General features: G+C 43.0%; 1 long non-coding RNA gene across 1 annotated transcript; it reads right to left on the bottom strand.

Annotated features, from left to right (window-relative positions):
• Positions 1-1,254: 1,254 nt before the first annotated feature.
• On the bottom strand, positions 1,255-11,229 carry LOC124233577 (uncharacterized). The gene is made up of 5 exons (XR_006887098.1): positions 10,660-11,229; positions 5,919-5,995; positions 4,096-4,157; positions 2,241-2,369; positions 1,255-1,418 (listed from the first exon to the last, which is right to left on the bottom strand). It is a non-coding gene; the product is annotated as an uncharacterized LOC124233577 (long non-coding RNA).
• Positions 11,230-12,254: the final 1,025 nt, after the last annotated feature.

Below are 12,254 nucleotides of genomic sequence, written 5' to 3'. Positions count from 1 at the left end.
CCCTTCAGAGGAAGGAAGAGAGCAGTTAGAGGCAACATTGTTTGGTGCTTGTTTTTGTATCTCTGAGTCAGAATCCACTGCATCCTCTTTGTGTGACCCTGGACAAGTTACTTAATATCACCAAGCTTCAATTTCTTCATCTGCAGAATGGGCTCAATATGACTGATTTGCAAGGGATTATGTGAGGATGAAATGAAATGGCATTTAAAGTGCCCCCACGCAGAGTATGTGACATAAATTTCTTCCTCCTCTTCTCTCCTCTTTGTCTCCTAATTTTCCTTTGCTTTTCTTCTTCATTTTTCTTAGTTCCTTCCTTCTATCCTGCCTATCAGTATGGAAGGCCCAACAGAGAAAGCTGTAATGCATTTTTCATTAGGATATCATCTTTTATTTCAAGGTTATGTCTGAATAAGGGATTTCAAGCCCTTAAGCAGCTCTTAAGTAGCTCTCCAGAGAATAATGCAAACCAGATTCCAGAATTTGGTCTACTGTAACTTGAGCCAAAGGAGGAGAAGAGTCTGATTTCCTGGGGTACCTGCAGCCAGCCTTCTCCACTAAGGGGACGGGGTATGGAAGGGGGCAGGCTCTGCGGGCTTTCCTGCTGATGTTTTCTTGAGCCCACAGTAGGAATGGAGGCCGCCTGCCCTGGAGAGGGACTGAGGCATTTAGAATGCCGAGGGCATGCTTTGCCTTCCATTTTTCTGCAGAGCTGAAGGCATTTGAGAAGGCAGGACTGTTCTAGAAGACCCTGCCAAACTCCCATTTGAGATCAAACTATGTTTGAAATCAAACTATGATGAGATTTGGCCAATTTCACTGGTGTTCCCCAGACATCATAACATGATTTAATTATTTTTAATTTGTAAGTCATACCAGGCATTTTTCATTTTAAATTGAGTCAGGAGAGGGGCCTTGAGACTTTAGGTGAATGAGAGATTGCTAGGGTTGTACGTTAGAAAGTTAAAGGTTTTGGGTTTGCATAATGGATGTTATCTCTGAAACGGATTGAACCACTGCCCTGTTCAAGTCATCTCTTGATTCCATTGGTTTCTGTGGTTTGACAAGCTCCTCTATAACTGCCTTGGGAATTTCAATCTAAAATTATAATTCACTAAATCAGCTTTTCAGCCCATTTGCCATGAATTAAAAGCAGGCGCTTGATTTTTTTTTTTCCTTAACACTCACTAGTTAGGGTTGCTGTTGTCCGCAGCCACAAAGGGTGAGGAATGATAGGTACCACCAAGGCTATTTGGTTGTTTAAGCAATCAGAGTTTATTGATAAAGGGGAAGAGAACAAGGAGCGGGGATAAAGAGGAACAGGAGAAGGAGCGGGGAAGCACACAGCAAATTGGTACTTACAACATCCACACCACAATCAGCCAGGAAGTCCCAATAGTTTGTACGGCGGGCGGATTTGCCTACAAAAGACACACACAGAGTTACAAAATCAATAAAAGATTAACGAAAACATCTGCAATAGAAAGGTTGACAAGGGACCTTCATCAAAGAACATATCTTTATGTCATAAAGGTTTCCTATAAATTGAAAATAAAAGGAAGCAATGCAACTGGGAAAAAAAGGGCAAAGGAAATAAAAAAGGAAATTTACAAAGTCATCCCAACAGCCATGTAGGGGCACTACCCTGAGTGCCCTTTAAGAGCCATGTGTCGTCGTGGGCAGGATGCCAACCATTTGGACAGGACGCCCAGCTGCTGAAATTTGTAAGGATCCCGGGCCTGGCCAGCCTGGATCTTACCTTCTCTCACTCAAAGACCATTGTGTCTTAAAGAAACCCAGAGCCCCTCCACATGAACTACTGTTCCTGGGAATGCTGGCCGTAACAGGGACAGCTCCTCTTGGCAAGCATATAGCCTTTGTGCCCCTTCCTATAGAAGCAACCCCCTCCCGACCTGAGGTAGCAGGTGCACACTTCCATCTAGCCGGCCACCACTGGACATTCCCTGTAAGTAACTCCTAATAAACCCCTATGTCTTGTTTGCCATCTCCAGGTCTTTTCTTTGGTCTGTCTGCAGCCTATCCCACACCGCTCATCCAACTGGGCATGCGGCCAGACAGGCCAATAAAACTAAGGAAAGATACTCCATCCACCTCACTAGCCTTCAAAGTGATAGAAAGCTTTAAAATAATAGGACATCATTTCAGCCTATCAGATTGGTAGAAATTTTAGAAAATAATACCCAGTGTAAGTGAGGGTGTAGGGAAAGAGAATCTTGACCCACCTTTGTGAAAGTAGGAATTCATAAAAAGGTCTTGAAGAACAGTTGGGCAGTAGCTAAAATTCATAATGGCCAATTCTTTGAGCAAACAGTTCCTGCAGATATGCACATATACATATGTTTCCTACAATCCTGTTTAATACAAAAACATAAAAAAGACAGCAATCTAAATGACTATCAGTAGGAAAGAGATTAAGTGGAATTTCCACGCAAAGGAGTACTATAAAGCCATTAGAAATAATGAAGTAGATTCCTACAGGCTGACATGAAAAGACAGCCATGATTTACTGGGTATGAAAAAAAGCAAGTTGCAAAACAGTATGTATAAATTATTCACTGTTAATTAAAGTTACATGTAATCTATATTTGTATATAGAAGTTTAGAGTCATTCATTCAACAAATACACAGTGAACTACAACATATGTTTATTCGATGTGTATATACATTCATTCAAAAAAAGAGTACTGAACCTCTTATGTGCCAGGCCCTGGTTGCATTTAAGTGTGCATCTATTTACCTGTCTCTGGGTATACTGCTCATCTGTAGGAGAACACACTGAATAGTGGTTATCTTCTGGGGGTGGGTGAGATTATGGAGGGTCTTTACTTTCTATTTCATATATTTCTATGTTATTTCATCAAAAGGAACTCAAAGTATTAGATCTTTTGTTACAGATAACCATTCTGACACAAATATTAACCAAATATGTAGAAAATGATAGCAAAAGTGTGGAAAAGCAAAGAGGCCAGCAAACGGCAAAGCCTCAATAGGTTCTACTTCCAACTGTATGAGGGAAACCAAGGATGGGGGAGATGTTTTCTGTACAAACTTAATTGTGAATGTGATTACCAGAAGGAAAGAAGGACTGAAGCACTGTGGCTGTGTGTAAAAGGCAGCTTATCGAGCTGTGATGTTCCTGATGTTATTGTGTTGACCATCCGAGAAGACCATCCTCTCTAAGCATGTTTTCTGACCTGATTTTTTTTTTTTTGAGGAAGATTAGCCCTGAGCTAACTACTGCCAATACTCCTCTTTTTGCTGAGGAAGATTGGCCCTGAGCTAACATCCGTGTCCATCTTCCTCTACTTTATACGTGGGACGCCTACCACAGCATGGCTTGCCAAGGGGTGCCATGTCCGCACCTGGGATCGGAACCGGCGAACCCCGGGCTGCCGAGAATATGCGCACTTAACCCCTGCGCCACCGGGCCAGCCCTGATCTGAATTATTAATAACCCCATTGATCTTCTCTCTGTCAGACAAAGACTGAAAATGATGGAAGATTCTGGAAGAGGTTTACCATAAGTTGAAAGGTTTAGAAATGAGGAAGTGTTGTTGGAAACACTCATAATTAAAACTTGAGGGGAAAAGTTGACTGCAGGGGCTGAGGAGGTAACAGAAGTGAGGGAAGTAGGTAAGGTATAAGACAACGGAGAGGGGTGAGGACAGAAGTGGAGAAGGCACGACCCCTCCCAACGAGGCGGCCGCTGCTCAATTATTGCCACGTAGGAGTTCGGGTCTAATGTTGCCAGATGTAACTTTTCCAAGGAAAGCTGGAAATCAAGATTCCCATGAAAAATCTCCTGTTTTTGAAATGTTGGCAGCTAATTTAAATTTTTTTAAAAAGATTTAAGATTGGGGCCCTATGGACATTTAAAGAGTCATACGAGCAATGGTTCTAAATTCCTCCATGGTAACTGCAATAAAAGTCTAAATGTATCAGCAGAAGCACATGCTGTATGACATTGTGTATGCACACACATGCCCACAGATAACAGACCATCTTTAAGAAGGAAAGGGGGGAAAGCCAAAACAGTTACATAGTCCGTACTGTATCACTTAGGTCAAGGATACTTACCCATTTGAAGTGTCTCCTCTGAATGTAAGTCTAAATTGGTTTTTGATAGGAGAGACTTGAATCTATGGGAAGATGGGAGAGAGAAGGCTAAGTCAAGTAGCTCATTTACTCTAAAAATGCAGAGGCCCACTACAGAGATGGGACTTGTATACTGCTACTGTTCAAAGCAAGGGCCACTACAGAAGGCCTTCTGTTTAATTACATTTGACCACGTACAGCAAAAATCCAGCGGATACAGCTCTCGGGTTAGGTCAGCTAAGCATTACACTCAGAATTTGATGTCAAATTGCAAACTGATCATGAAAATACTTAGAAATAGCTACAGATAGGCTAGCACACATTTTCCAAATGTTCCAGCGTTTTTCAGGTCATCCCAAGTTTCTTGCCTCTTCTCAAACAAAATTTTTAAGATAGCTATTGTTTCTCACAGATAACAAAAATTGACTTTCACTCAGACCTAAAGTTCAGTAACATTTATGTGATCACTCCCTCAATGAAGAATATGTAAAAAATCAGAAATCGGAGAGCCAAATTCATTATACCAATAACCATACACAAACGCCACTGCGTTTTTCACCCCAGGAAACCGTGTCTGGCCTTGATTTAGAGCCTACTTACTCTTACTTCACTCAGAGTTTTAACAAGCTTAGTAGTACTTTGCAGTTCCCAGAGCATCAGAATTGCCATATATTATCCAAAAAGCCTATTTAATGTAAAATGCAATTTTATATTTGGAAAGGGTAAAAAACTTATTTTCCTAGGATAAACTAGAAAAGAAAAAACTTGAAAAATATTTCCAGTTTGTGAGGATTAGACATCTCTAAAGGACAGGTAGAAACTTTTGCGTTTATTAAAATGTTGTTTAAATATAAGAATTAGAATTTTATTTAAATTATTTTAAAAGGAGGGAGTACAGGTTAAAACTAAGTCACACACCACATAATGACGTTTCAGTCAACCACAGACCACATACGTGCTAGTGGTCCTTCAATATTAGCACCATATAGCCCAGATGTATAGTAGGCTACACCATCTGGGACTGTGTAAGTGTAATCCACGACGTTCACATGACACTGAAATCATCTAGCAATGCATTTCTCAGAACGCATCCCTGTTACTGTTAGGGGACACACGACTGTACTGAGAAACCTTGACCTTGGGCTTGAAGTCAGGGTTTAAAGCTCAGCTCCACCCCTTTCTAGCCAGGTGACTTTAGGCAAATTAACTTAACTTCTTTGAGCCTCAGTTTCCTCATCTGTAAGAAGGGGCTAATAATAGCACTAATTCATGAGTCTGCTCTGAGGATTGAATGAGACAATCCAAGAGAAGCATTTGACACGCAAAGCTCTCGGCAAAGATGAGCAAACTCATCATCTACAACTTTGCAAACTCCTTGAAACCTCGACTCAGAATGGCCCCCACATATCTCATATATAATAAATGATTAAGTTCAGTTTCCCATTCATTCATTCATTCAAAAAATATTTACTACATATCTTTTCTGGACCAGGTACCTTTCTGTTCCCTGGGATAAAGAAGTAAACAAAATACACATTATGTGAATTTTAATTCAGATTACTAAACTGCGATAGGTCATTTTTTAAGTGTTCAGAGAAGTTACATTAATGGAGAGAAGAGTCACAAGGGAGGGTATTTTTCATTTTGAAGACTGCAAGACACACTGGAATGAGGGTCTCGGGACAAGAAAGCAAGTGAGGAGAACAGGGCCCTAAAATGAGGTCTCTGGCACTCAGACCTGCTGTCTACTGAAGGCTGGTTCTGAATTCTACCAGGCTCTTTCTTCTGGCCAAAGCCACACTTACTTGATGCTCTGTAGCTTTCTCGTGACTATCACCGGAAAGTCAACTTCAAAATATTTCCTTGGGAGAAGACCCTCATCCTGAGAAAAAACAGAGTTATCTTTATAATTATTTATTCAGTCATATATTCACTGATCATCCTCACAGACCAAGTACCAAGGCCCGAGGAGCAATGGGGTATTTAAGGATTTTAAATCAGGGGATGATATGGTCAGAAATGCATTTTCTAAATTACTTTGGTCTCAGTATGAGGAACAGATGGCGCAAAAAATTAGGAGGTTACTGTAGTCACCTAGGCAAGAAGTAATAGGCAGCCAGAACTGGGGAAGCGTCCACTGGGATGGAGTGGGGAGGAGCAGGAGGCACTCTGGACGTAGGATGTAACAGGAAGCAGCTTGAGACCAATTAGAGAGAGTCAGGAAATCAGTGTAGTGGGTATGGACAAGAATCTTTTGGATGAAATGAAATAAAATAGCAAATATCAGAAAGCATCACATGAGGTGAGGCTAAGTACTATTTTGTAATATATTTATTTTTTTCTCTGACAGTGGAGTATACTGGGGTGGTAAAGGACAGGGACTCTGCAGCCCGGGCAGACAGGGTTGAAATCCCAGCTCCACCACTTGTTCACTCTGAGGCCTTGGGAAAGTCACTAAACTCCCTGAGCCAAGGCTTCCTCATTTGAAAAGTAGAGAAAATGATACCACCTCGTGGGGTTGTGAGGATTAATGAGGAAATACAGGAGTGAGAGAACAGGGCCTGAACCTAGTAAGCACCATGTGTGTGCCCTTATTTACAGACATCAGTACATAGATGTGGGTGCTAGATTGGGATATACATTTATTTTTTACTGTGAGCTGCAGTAAAAAAAAAAAAACTGTGAAAACCTCACACATAGAGACACACACACACGGCCCTGCTTCCCCCTTCTGCTTTCCCTAGCTTGGTTGGTACTATACCCTCCTTCCCACAGTCACTCACTGGTCATCCTAGAATTCTCTCCATCTCCACCCTGTTTGATCAGTCACTCAGCCCTGCCTGCTGACTATCCTAGAATGCATCCTCTCCTCTTCAGCTCTATCCCCAACTGCACAGACTATAACAACTTCCCTTTCTGATCTCTTTCAACGACACACTTCATGTTGCCTGCAGCAGCTCTTCCCACCTCTAAGATTTAGCTAAGATGCTGGGTGCTCCACAACCTGGTCGACCTGCCCACCTTCTGGCCTAGTACTCTTTTAACATCCCTGCTCCCATCTGTGCTTATATTCCAGAAATACAGAACTACTTATTTAAAAAGAAAGTTGCTGATATCCAGAACCTGGTGGTGGTGTCAATAGAGGGTGGGATAAAGAAAAAGGAGGAGTAAGGATGGCACCCTTGTTTCTGCCCTGAGCAACTGGGCAGGAGAGAGAACCATTTATGTAGACAGTAGTAAGAGATGGAGAGCAGTATGGAGGGGCAGCAGACCCCCTGATGGGCCAGCATGATGGGAATGGAAATCATGAGCAAGCATTTCCTAGTAGGAAGGTGACCCCTAAGGGCAAGTGTCAGAAATGTGAGATCCAGCTCCCCCACCCTATGCAGACACTAGTCCTCAGTTAAAGTCCTAGGGGATCTGGAGGGGTGGGGGAGGAGGAAGGAAGAGAGGGAGGGAGAGAGGGAAGGATGGGGCAAGAGAAAGAGAGAGAGAAGAGAGGAAGGAAAGGAAGGTACGAGGGAGGCAGTGGCGGGGGGTGGGGGGAGGAATAAACAAGACAGTTTCCTGATATCAGAGGAGCTCCCGCCTATCAGCAGAGTAGGGCTATGTAATCCATTTGAAGATCCGTGGAGGACGTGTTTAGAGGATGTGTGGAAATCGCACCTCCCACCTGGCGTGGTCCCCTGGCTGCACCAGCAGAGGCTTAGCTGCGAGTCAAGGCCTTCTGCTGCCACTGCTACATGAACTTGATCTGTATGATCTCAGGGGCCCAGGACTGGAGGGTTGAAGACTCCCATGTTCAGGCAGCGGGCAAGAATAGGGCAAGGGAGAGCCGGTATTGTCATAAAGAATAAGGAGTGAGTGAAACCCATTAAGGGGTTTCCTGACTTTCTCTAGGAAATTCTACAAGACCTTTCAAGAACTTTTACTCACAGGGTATGGAAAGTTAAAGATAGTCTAAAATTCCAGAAAACAAAGAGAGCAATTAAAAGCAAATGAATGACAGATAGCATAGAGTCCTACAACTCAAATGAGTCTTCTGACTTTGTAAAGAGCTTTCCCTGCAGTAGCTCACTTGATCCTCCCAATGATTCTGAATAAGAGGGCACTGTGGAAGGGAAGCTTCCAAAAGGCACACCTGGAGCTTTTAAGAAACAGACATCCTCTTTCTCGGCTTTCAGAAAAGGGCAAAATGGCTGTGGGAAGTGATACTTCCACTTTTTAGTCTGTGATTCTCTAGGCCCTTCCGACACTCCACTCCCAAGTAGCTCACATGTCTCAAGGAGGCAGGGAAGACACCCAAGACTGACTACAAGTACCAGAGGGCAGCCAGGAGCAGCCAGGAGGAAGGGTACCACTTAGTCTCAAAGCAGATCCAACATGGCTGACCATTTCACAGGCCAGCAAAATTGACAATCCTTCCCCTATGTACTTGACCTTTCAGTTTGTAGAAACAGAATTCAAGAGACACCAAACAACTGAGGCCCCTTAAGAGTTTCACTCACTCCTTATTCTTTGTGACAATACCGGCTCTCCCTTGCCCTATTCTTGCCCGCTGCCTGAAGATGGGAGTCTTCAACACTCCAGTCCTGGGCCCCTGAGATCATACAGACCAAACTCATATAGTAGTGACAGCAGAAAGCCTTGACTCACAGCTAAGCCTCTGCTGGGGCAGCCAGGGGACCATCCAAGGTGGGAGGTGCATGAGACAACAAGACCAACAGACAAGATTTTCCTCACTCTTTTATAGGAGCACATATATTTCTAAAACAGGGATTAGCAAACTTTCTGTAGAGTCAGAAATAAGTATTTTAGCCTGTGAAGGCCAGACGGTCTGTCATAACTGCTGAACTCTGCAGTCACAGTGCTAAAGCAGCCACAGAGAATATGGAAATAAATGGGAGTGGCTGCATCCCATAAAACTTGATTTCTAAAAATAGGTGGCAGGCTGGATTTGGCCCATGCAACCTCGGCTCCAAAAGAGCAAACATAATAATTGTTTTTCAAAAAAGGAGGAACTTTAGATTTTAAAAAATCCCTTCAGACCAATATGATTATCAAACAAAACAAAAAACTTCCACAAAAGACTTTGAGACCCTGTGCTCTTCTCCTTCCTCACTACTGACAGACAACCTTTTCCTTGGAAGGAGCACGTAAGCCTCTGTGTACCTTGCTCAGAAATAAAAATCTCACATTTATTAATTATCAACTCACTTGCAAGACGGGGAAAAAACCAAACCATGTGACCAGTCAAAAAGGCGTCAGGCCCAAAGGAGGGATTTCTCCAGCGGCCCCTGTGAACACTGACACTGCACATTCGCTCACGCTGCATTCTCTTCCAGTTCATTCTGCTACACCATGGTCCCCGTGTTACACAGGCACAATCAACCTACAGAAAAGAACACCTGGAACACCCACAGGGCTGTGTGTAGAGGAAAGGGGAAGGAGTCTGCAGTTCGATGAGCTGGGCTCCAATGTTTGTTCCACATTCCAGTGCCACCAGATATCCAATTTGGGGAAAGACACAAGCTCTCGCAGCCCCACTTTCCCCATCTGTGTAAAACTCTCCCCTCTCTTAATTCGTGAGGCCATGTATGTAAATGCACCTCATAAATGTTAGTTATCTTATCCTAAATGAAGAATGCAGAGGCAAACGTTTAATACTAAGACCATGTTGATGCCACCGACTTCTCGCTTGAGTAAGAGAAAGGCTGGGAGCTCTGATGACTAAAGACCATCTTATCAGGTGAGCTGATTAGGGACAAAACAGATATGCAGGTCGGGTTATGCCCACACACTCTAATTTATCTTGGTGTACATCTGGAGAAATCTGGGGAAATGCACATACCCATTACTGCCACATGACTGACCTGATAGAAGACCCTAAAAAAATCTGTACAAACCTACAAAAAAGAAAATACGATCAGTGGAATCTTCGTAGGGCAAAGGTTTGAAGGCAAAATTCCACCCCAGGAGTCAAAGCCGAATGCTTTAGTCCTGCTTCTGCCAGTAATGAGACCCAAGTTTCCTGTCCTGTGAATGCAATTACACCTGCTCTTGAATCCTAACAGAGCAGGTAAGGGATCAAATCACAGATTGGCTACAAAAGGGCTTTGTATCATATTATCATTGCCCAGAGAAATTTTACCTAAACGCTGCTATGCTGACAATAAAATCTTAGTTATTATCAAAATTACAAAGGCATGTGCTCTTTGTCTCAGCAATTCCACTGGCAGAATTTTCTCTCCTGATATATTTCCACACATGCAGGGGGAAATATATACAGAGATTTTTTTTATAACCCTGTTTGTAACAGCAAAAGATGAGAAACAACCCACATATCCTTCACTAGGGCCCCGGTGAGATAAAGTACGGGGCTGATGGGGGTTGTGGGGGGGTGTGCAAGCAGGTGGGGACAATGGTGGGAGACAGGCTGTCACTGCATCCCTTTTAATATAGTTTTAAAAGTTTTGAATATGGTGAAAATCTTCACAAAATCAAATTTAAACAACTGGGGAAAAAAGAGGGGGGATATTAACTTACCTTTAATGTCCAGAAGGCGGTATCCATCCCAGCCCCCAGGTTTATAATTTGGCAGTGACATTCTGTCTCCTGTAGAAATGCCTTTATGAGCTGCCTGATGCCATGGACACGAGCAAAATATCCTAACAGAGAGAGACAGAAACAAGCTGTCACTCAGCGATGAGAAATAATCCCTGCAAAGCTCTCTGCAGCAGGAGAGCCAAACAGAGCACTTCTGCCCTTCCTCGGGGTCAGTGGATTATCCGTGACTTTATAGGAAAAATAGCAAATTTTAAATTCTCTTTTTTTTTCAGCCGTTTGAACCAAAGTAAGTACAATCTATTTAATGGCAGAATTAACTATCCTAAGAAAAATAAAATGCACTATAATTTTACTTACGAAAGACAAGTATTTTACATCAAAACATCTGATCTAAATGTTCCTCTAGGAAGTGTGCCTTTTCATAGCTATAGTAAAAGCTACTTAGTTCTGTGGTAAAACTCGAAATTGCAAGATCACATGGAAAATAATATTTTTAGGTCAGGATATTGGATGGATGAGTGTCGAAGCAAAGAAAGCCACACTTCTTACTGTGTTCCTGTCATCTCCACCCCGTATAGGTTAGAGCCTCGGTGTCTGTAACATGGCATCACAGATTGGGGGAGGAATGCTTGTCTAACAAATTGACTTGTTAAGCTCTGGGGTGGGGAGCTGGGCAAAGGAGATGAGAAATAAAGAAGAACAAAGGAAGATAAAGTCTGTCTGTGTTGTAAGGCTGGCTGCTCTAAGTGTGATTATTTTAAGAACAAAATTTGAGAGTGGCATTTAGAAACTTTTATTGTGGGGCTGGCCCTGTGGCTGAGTGGTTAAGTTCGCATGCTCTGCTTTGGCGGCCCAGGGTTTCACTGGTTTGGATCCTGGGTGCGGACATGGCACCACTCGTCAGGCCATGCTCAGGTGGCATCCCACATAGCACAACCAGAGGCACAACTAGAATATACAACTATGTACCCGGGGGCTTTGGGGAGAAGAAAAAAAAAAGAAGACTGGCAACACATGTTAGCGCAAGGTGCCAATCTTTAAAAAAAAAAGTTTTACTGCAATTTGACACAGGAATCTTATGCCTGTTGAATCTACTAATAAATAATTTTGGCTTGTATTTTGCATGTCTTATTCATTTTATTTTGCTAGTAAATCATTTTTATTGTATTTTACAGAAATGTCATCCACAATGGATTGGATATTGGGGAAAAGAGATCCTCACCACACAGTTTGGGAAGCACTCTCCTATTGGGCTGCAGGTCCCCAGTACAGAGGCAAACCCAGGCGGAGGAAGAAGGAAGGAAGGAGGGCTGACATGCTGCCCGAAGCACAGAGTCAGGCGCCATGGTGCGTCCCTCTGCAGCATTCCGAAGGAAATGTGCCTCAAGAGCACAGGAGGGAGGCTTAAGGCCTCTTTGCCAGGCCTCGCCCAATCTTACGGATGCCTGGATTCACCCTCAGCTCAAAGGAAATACCGTGTCCTTATTCTCAGGAACCTCCACTTCAAAATTTCTTGGTATTTCTGAAAGAACCTACCTCAGGATCCATCCTTAGGGCCAAGATTTCCAGCACAC

This window comes from Equus quagga, unplaced genomic scaffold (assembly GCF_021613505.1).
Source record: "Equus quagga isolate Etosha38 unplaced genomic scaffold, UCLA_HA_Equagga_1.0 205606_RagTag, whole genome shotgun sequence".
Lineage (NCBI taxonomy): Eukaryota > Metazoa > Chordata > Mammalia > Perissodactyla > Equidae > Equus > Equus quagga.
Note: the sequence above shows the minus strand (reverse complement) of the source record. Positions and strands in the feature narration are given on the sequence as shown.